Genomic DNA, 8,912 nt, shown 5'->3' with positions numbered 1-8,912 from the left:
AAAAGCAGAATTTATTAACTATAGTCATCATGCATTTTAATCATGTGCTGGCCTAGCCGTTGCTGCATGATTTTATATTGATTATTCCTACTGAAACTATTTTAGTGTTTTTAGTCTTTACAGTTGTCAACAATATGTGAATCTTGGGTTGGTTTTTATTTTAATACATTTTTACCATATGTAGTTTTATTTTGAATTGTTTCTCCTATTGGTAATTATTATGAATTGCTGGTTTGTAATTACTGTCTGTCTAATTCATTATATAGCTTAAACAATTCTTTCAGATATTTCAAAATTATCAAAAGCTAATCAAAATAATTTCAGGCTAGGTGCAATGACTCATGCCTGTAATCTCAGCACTTTGGGAAGCCATGATGGAAGGAATGATGGAGCCCAGAAGTTTAAGACCAGTTTGGGCAACTTAGCAAGACCTTGTCTCTAAAAGTAAATAAATAAACATGCCAGGTATGGTGGCATATACTCAGGAGGCTAAGGTGGAAGTGGAAGGATCACCTGATCATAGGATGTCAATACTTTGGTGAGCTGTGATCATGCCAATACACTCCAGTTTGGGTGACAGAGTGAGATTCCAACTAAAAAAAAAAACAAAACTAAAGCTACAATTTTTGTTTAAACCACTTAGAGCAGAGATCCTCAATACTCAGACCACAGACTGCTACCAGTTCATGGTCTGTTAGGAACTGAGTCACACAGAAGGAGGTGGGTGGCAGTCAGTGAGGGAAGATTCATCTGTATTTACAGTCATTCCCCATTGCTTGCATTACTGCCTGAGCTCTGTCTTTCTGTCAGATCAGTGGTGGCATTAGATTCTCACAGGAGCATGAACCCCACTGTGAATTGCACATGTGAGGAATCTATGTTGTGTGCTCCTTATGAAAATCTAATGCCTGAAGATCTGAGGTGGAGTTGGAGTGACGATGGGGCTGCAAATACAGATTAACTAGCAGTGAGGTTTGACTGCACAGAGACCATAATAAATTAATTGTTTGCAGACTCAAATAAAAACCCTATCCATGAATTGATGTACTTCAATTGTATAGCTGCATCTGGTGGCAGGCTTTAAGTCAGAATTTGACACTTATTTTAGTCTGTGCATGGCCCGCCCACTATTTTATTTACCATTTTTGTCCATACCTCTTTCTTGTACTGTGCACTTGTCTTAGTCACAGTTTTGTTAAGCTCACAAGCTAACCCTAGCCAAAATGAATAAAAAACAAACATCACTGGAGAGCTTCTTTGAAAAAGGGAAAAGACCCAATGATGAGACAGCAGAAGACTCTAAGACTGCCAACAAAAAGAAAACTGCATTTAAAATAAAACACCAAGAGTCTTACTTAAGTTATGGGTTCATTGCAACAGGTGATTCACATTCTCCAAGTCCATTTTGTGTATGTGGCAACTGGTGATCCACTGAAGTCATGAAATCTTCAAAAGTGCTTTGCCACATGGAGACCAAGCACCATGCATTAAAAGACAAGCCCTTGGAGTTTTTCAAAAGAAAAAAACAAAAGTGAATACAAAAAAACAGGAGCAATTATTAAAGGCCATCACTTCATCAAATGTGTCTGCACTGACAGTATCATGCTTAGTGACTGACCACATTACTAAAGCTTAGAAGCCTTTTACTATTGGTGAAGAGTTGATCCTGTCAGCTGTTAAGGACATTTGTTGTGATCTTTCAAGAGAGGCTGAAGTTCACATGGTGGCACATGTCCCTGTTTCAGCTAGCACCATATCTAGATGAATTGATGAAATAGCAGAGGATATTGAGACACAATTGTTCAGAAAGGATTAATGAATCACTGTGGTACACAATCCAGGTTGTCAAGTCTACTGATGTTGACAACAAAACAATGATGCTTATTTTTGTGTGATATATTTTTCAGGAGGATGTGCATGAGGATATGTTATGTGCACTTTTGTTGCCAGCCAATACCACAGCTGCAGAACTATTCAAGTCGTCGAATGATTACATACCAGGAAAGCTGAATTGGTCATTTTGTGTCAGTATATGCACAGACAGAGCAGCTGCCATGACTGGATGGATGGCTTTCTCGTTTCACTCTCAGGTCAAAGATGTCACTTCTGAATGTGAGTCTCTGCAATGTGTCATCCATAGAAAAATGTTGGCTCGCCGAAAAAATGTCATCTGAATTAAACAACATTTTGCAGGATGTGATGAAAATTATCAACCACATTAAAATACATACCCTTAACTCACATCTGTTGGGGCAGCTCTGTGAGGACATGGGCGCAGAGCATACACGTCTTCTCTTATACACAGAAGAGGGATGGTTTTCTAAAGGAAGATCACTGACCGGAGTTTTTGAGTTATGAGAGCTGCTCCAGAGATTTCTTTTAGAAAAACAGTCACCGCTGGCAGCCCATTTTAGTGACTCAGAATGGGTTGCAAAATTTGCTTAACTGTGTGACATACTCAACCTGCTCGACAAACTCAATCTATCACTTCAGGGGGAATGACAACTGTGTTCAAGTCAAGGGATAAAGTGGCTACATTCAAAGCCAAACTGGAGTTATGGAGCAATGAGTGAATGTTGAAATTTTTGACAAGTATTAAACATTAGCAGAGATTTTGAAAGAGACTGAGACAGGGCCTTCTTTCTCCCAGTTGATGCGTGATCACCTATCTCAGCTTTCAGAAGAGTTTGAGCATTACTTCCCAACCACAAAAGACTCCCATGTGTGAGTAAGCCAGGTCAATCAACTTTGCGCTAGAAGAGGATCAACTGCTTGAGGTCGCAAATGACAGTGGCCTTAAAAGTATATTTGAGACAACTTCAAATTTCCATACATTCTAGATTAGAGTCAAATTGGAATATCCCAAGATTGCCACAAAAGCACTGAAAGCCTACTTCCATTTCCAATATCCTATCTTTGTGAAGCAGAGTTTTCTTCAGTGACAGCAACTAAAACAGGATTATGGGGTAGATTGGACATAAGCAACACACTTTGTGCATCACTGTCTCCCATCACCCCACATGGAACTGTCTAGTGCAGGCAAACAAGCTCAGGGTTCCCACTGATTCTGCTTTGTGGTGAGTTGTCTAATTATTTCATTATAAATTACAATGTAATAATAGAAATAAATATTTCATTATGTATTACAATGTAATACTAATATAAATAAATAGCTCATTATATATTACAATGTAATAATAATAGAAATAAAACACACAACACATGTAATGTGCTTGAATCATCCCCAAAACTTCCCTACTGCCCTCCCACCTGTGGACAAATTGCCTTCCATGAAATGGGTCCCTGATGCCAAAAAGTGGGGACTGCTGCTGTAGAGTGCCAGGAAGCCCTTGGACAAAATAAATATGAGACAGGCCAGAGTCTTCCATGTAACTGCTTCCTTCATTCATGGATCTAAGAATTTGGCCAACTATTATTAGGATAGTCATTTAACAAGTTTTATGTATTTCTATTACCAAGAAATAATTTGCATATGTTGTGATAAAGGAAAGAAACGAAAAAGAGGAGTTATTTTTAACCTTTATATTTTGCCCTCACTCATTGTTTTGCTGTTTGCTACTTAATTATATCCCTGTAAAAGAAAAACAATAGGAACCTGCCTCTCAGTGTACCAAATGAGAAAGACAAAGTCATAATTGGTTGACATCATTGTCAGTCATCTTGTCTATAAAAGATAGAGGCAGGTCGCCTACCTGTGAAAAGACGAACAGGGTAGGTTTATGGAGCCCAATCTTTGATGCTTCTCTTTCTTATTCTAGTTTTCCCCAGATTTCTTGAAACCTAACATTGATAATGTCTAAGCATGAGTAGAAAATAAAGAGAAGTTGTTGAAAAACATTCTGATTAATCTTTGTTTTTTAGGAGGTCTGAATCTTGACATGCCTTTTAAGGACAACCTATTCATTAATTTGAAGGCAAGGCAAGGAGAAGGAAGGCTTCTTTGATCTTGGGCAAAATTTATCCTACGATACTTAAAGAATAGTTAGTGTTTCTGAAAATGTGGCTCTCAGTCTTTCAAATCTTCAGATCAGTTTGTGCAGTGGCTACTGATTATCTGCTCTGTAGGCTGAGCAAAGGGCAAAGAGGAAAGAGGAATGAATCTCTTTAAGGTTAAACAAAGTGAAAATTTCTTGCTTAGAATTTGTCAAGGTAAGGCAAAGCTGATAGATTCCGCCAGTAAGAAAACAATGAGCTGCTGTTTTTTAGATTCAGACAGTTTATTACTCACTTAGACAGTAAAAGCAAGAGTGGCCAAAGGTGCCAGCCTCTGGTATCCCTTGGACTGGATGGCACCGATACAAAAGAGGACAGCTTACTGCCTCTTGGATGACAGAGTACCCTGTTGCTGAGGAGGTAATGTCATCCTTCAGCTATACAGTTTTATAGCCTACAGCTGTACCCTAAGGAGGATGAGGCCAAAGTCTCAGACTTCATCAGAACACAGGAAGTGATGAGAAACTATGGAGAAACCTGTGTCAGCTCCTCACAAGCCTCCCATGATCTCCTGTTTTAGGACCAAAAAGCATTCCACCATGACTTAGATCAGCTGCAGTCAAGTCTTGCTGACGTGGCCTATGTGGAGATATGCAAGGGCAACATGCAGATGGGCAGGGCACTATGGTAGAACCATTCCCTTATATTTAGTTTCTGCATTTATGTGACTGCGACTTCATTAATCAAAACTAATAGCTTTGGCTTGAATAAATTATTTCTTGAGATCAAAAGAAAGTCAAGCAGGATGATCATTCCTGTCAAAAGAGGTTAAATTAATAGATAAGATTTCACTAAACCGGAAAGTCACTGATTGATTTAAATCCTAAATTGTGACCCTAAATACATCTCAGTCACTTCACGGGACCCAGTTATTTCACTCTGAATTTCCACTCTCCTGTCCCCCCAAGCTTTGTCTCCACATGCTTGCCCTGCTTTATGGAACAAACATTGGCGAATGAGAGACAAAAGGCAGGGAGAATTCAGTTAAAATAAAAATGGCCCGCCTTTTCATCTCCTGAAGGATGGTTCTGTTATACAGTGGTTTCATACAGTCTTCTTGAGATGTCCTCTGAGACTAAGCACCCAACTATATGCACTGTGAAGCTATAACCAGCTTATAAACATAACACCAAGGATCTTCCTCCCTCTGGCCTTCTCTCCCCCTTTCTCCTCACTACTGCTTTTCTAGGACTGTATTTCCCCCAGTAAAATTTTAGCCTGTGTACTTGTCTCAGACACTGTATTCTAGGATATCCGGGATAAAGCAGTCTCTAATATTTATTATGAAACATTTCAAACATTTTTCTGACCCCTTTCCTCTCCTTTTTGTCCTTTTATTAACTTGCTGTAGAGACTACATCAGTTGACCTATAGAGTGACCCACATTCTAGATGAATTTATTTTTTCTTTGTAGTGTCATTCAACTTGTTCCTCTAACCCTCATGTTTCCTGTAAGGCTGTAAGTGGGAAGTCAGACTTAATGCTTGATTAGATTTCTTTGTTTCTGTTGTTGTTTTGGAGATAACATTTCATAGTTGTGCTGAGTGCTTCAGATTTGGAAGCACCTATTATCTGGGGTCCCACTTGGAATGATACTTAGATAATTTGGCTCAGGCAGTGTGGGTCTGATCTCTTTATAGAGTGCTTAACAAACTGTTCATCTAATGGTTTTATTCATTGATGATTATTGCCTGAATCATTTATTACATGAAAGATTGCTAAATGGTGGTTTTCCATTCTTATCATTTCTTTCACATTAATTACAAAAAAGAACTTTCTCTCAATAACTATTTGGCTTCAATCAGAAAAGGTAAATCAGGAAAATAGGCTCCAGTTCTTTTTTTTTAATGGACATTTTGTGAAATAGAGAGTTAGTGCTAGTTACTTGTAATAGTATCCAATGAAGGAACACATTGATTATGTTTCAAACAAATGCATTCATTATTATTATTTTTTTTTTGAGTTGAGTCTCACTCTGTTGCCCAGACTGGAGTGCAGTGGCCGCTCCCGGCCACCGCAGCCTCGACTTGCTGGGCTCTGGCGATCCTTCCGCCTCAGCCTTCTCAGTAGACGGAATTACAGGCATGCGCTACCACGCCCGGCTGATTTTTTGATTTATTGTAGAGTTGAGGTCTTGCTGCCCAGGCGAGTCTCGAACCCGCTGGCTCAGGCAATCCACTCACCTCAGCCTCCCAAAGGCGTGGGATTACAGGCTGAGCCACCGAGCCTGGCTCATTATTTTTTTTTTGATCCTTAAATTATCCCATCTTTGGCCAAAAAAGCTCCTTAATGTTGCTTTCTGTGTCCCTTTGATACATTTATTTGTTGTTAATAGTTTCCTTGTTTTGTGGTACAAGTTATCGTATTCTCATCTGGTATATATCCCACACCTGAAGTCAGACACTCCCTTGGGCAGCTTTGATATTAGAGCTTGATCAATCAATTAGCTGCTATTGCTTGTGGTCAGAGAGAGAAGGGCAGAAGCTGGGAGAAAATGGGTGTTTATTCTGAAAACTGGAAATCAGGGAACAGGTTTGGGTATTGACCAAAAAACCTGTTTGCTGATGCAAATTTTACATTCAGTTTTATAGCTAAGACAGGCAATGTTTTATTTATTTAAACTATTGATTAACAGTGTCTACATGTCTCATGACCATACACAAAGTTCCTTTTAAATCAGTATTTAGTCTTTTCAGCACCTACTGGTATAAACCTCTGTCTAGACTTTATTAGTCTTATTTTTTAAAACAATCCCGAACTGAGTCTTTTCTATTTAGTTATAATAGCAAGTTCTGTTTCACATATGACCTAACCAATGATTACATAAGACATGAATTTAAGCTGAATACCACAAAAGAGATTACATTTAAAGAAATGAGTACACTTTAAGGGTTTCAAGGAGTTTCCTTTGAGTCTCTTATCTCTTGAAGGTCTTTTCAGAAACATGTAACTTTTTCATTTCTTACAGGCTGCTATTTTCTTCAGAACAGTTTGCCTTTTTAAAATTTTTATTTTGGTTGTTTTAAATAACCAAAACAGTCACTTCTTAGCCTGTTACATTGGTTTATTTTAGTTGAAATTTGTATTTGAAAACTGGACGACTGACATTATTTTATTTGTTATAAAAATGAAAGCTTACATATCTAAAATTTTATTCTAAGGCAGTAACTTTAGAACCAAGTGTTTTTTAGTTAATAAATAAAACTGTAACTGCTTTAAAATTTTTATTTTAAGCTTACTTTTAAATGATTGATAAAAGGAGATGTACATCGTTTATTATAAGTATACCTAAAATGGATTTAATAACTATATACCAGTGTTTCATTTTCCCAGATGGTATCATTTATATTCAAATTTTCTCAAAATAGTTGAAATGAGGGATATAAATAAAATCTCAAATGCTTTCATATCAACTCAAATAAGAATATAAATTTCATCAGAGCTGCTAGAGTAAAATCTTTGAAATAGTTTTAGAAATGTCAGGGTCTGATATGAGCCATAGATTTGAGTTTTAGCTTTGAATAAGTGAAGGGCTATAATTTTAGGTGTTAGCAGCCTCCTGTGTAAGAATACATGACATTCAAGAAATTAAATGCAAATTGCTATCTGGCAGTAATTCTCATTGTGGGGACCCCCACTATGTAATTCTCATTGAGGACCCCCAAGTGTTACTAAGACCCCTTCAGGGACTTTGCAAGGTCCTCCCTTTTTCAACCAGGAATTTGTACAAGGTCTGATTTTCTTCCCGTCTTAAGTATTCAACAGATTGAATGCAGAAGCGGAATATCATAATCCAGCTCTTTCCATTGAGCCAGATAGCAGAGAGATTTGCAAAAAAATGTGAAAACACCACTTTTCTCACTTAGTTTTTAAAAATGTAGTCATTCATAAAAATGATCTTTACAGTAACATATGAGTTTAAAATAAATAAATAGCCGGGCTCGGTGGCTCAGCCTGTAATCCCGCGCCTTTGGGAGGCTGAGGTGAGTGGATTGCCTGAGCCTGCGGGTTCAAGACCCGCCTGGGCAGTGAGACCTCATCTCTATAATAAATCAAAAAATCAGCCGGACGTGGTAGCGCGCACCTGTAATTCCGGCTACTCGGAAGGCTGAGGCGGAAGGATCGCCAGAGCCCAGCAGGTCAAGGCTGCAGTGGCCGGGAGCGGCCACTGGCAGTCTGGGTGACAGAGTGAGACTCCAACTCAAAAAAAAAAAAAAAAATAAATAATAAATAAATAAACAAATACATATCAAACATTTTTCTGTTTTAAATTTTAATATAGTAGACATGGCCATTTATAACCCACACAAACAAAAACTTTTTACGTTTCTCAATCATTTTTAACAATGTAAAGAGATCTTGAGACCAAAAAGTATGAGAAGAACAGCTTTAAGATATTTTACATTATTTGTTTATTAGTTGCAAGTATACACAGACAGAAATATATTTTAATATATATATTACAGAAATACTTTAATAGTCATAGAATTTATAAATTTAATTATTTCAAGTTAACTTTGCTTAAAGATATCTTTGAATATTAGATATGATGTCCAACCATAATTTACACTTGTCCTTTAGAAATATATGATTCATGGTTGGGTGCAGTGGCTCGTCTCCTGTAATCCCAGAACTTTGGGAGGTCGAGGCAAGAGGATTGCCTGAGCCCACAGGTTCGAGACCAGTCTGGGCAACATGGTGAGACCTCATTTCTACAATATACCAAAAAATTAGTCAGGCATGGTATCGTGCCTGTAGTTCTGGCTACTTGGAAGACTGAGGCGGAAGGATCATCTGAGCCCAGCAGGTCAAGGCTGTGGTGGCCGGGAGCATGCCACTCACTCCAGCCTGGGCGTTAGAGTGAGACTCCAACTCTTTTTTTTTTTTTTTGAGTTGGA

This window comes from Carlito syrichta, unplaced genomic scaffold (assembly GCF_000164805.1).
Source record: "Carlito syrichta isolate Samal-C Ts95f unplaced genomic scaffold, Tarsius_syrichta-2.0.1 Scaffold306577, whole genome shotgun sequence".
Classification (NCBI taxonomy): domain Eukaryota; kingdom Metazoa; phylum Chordata; class Mammalia; order Primates; family Tarsiidae; genus Carlito; species Carlito syrichta.
Note: the sequence above shows the minus strand (reverse complement) of the source record.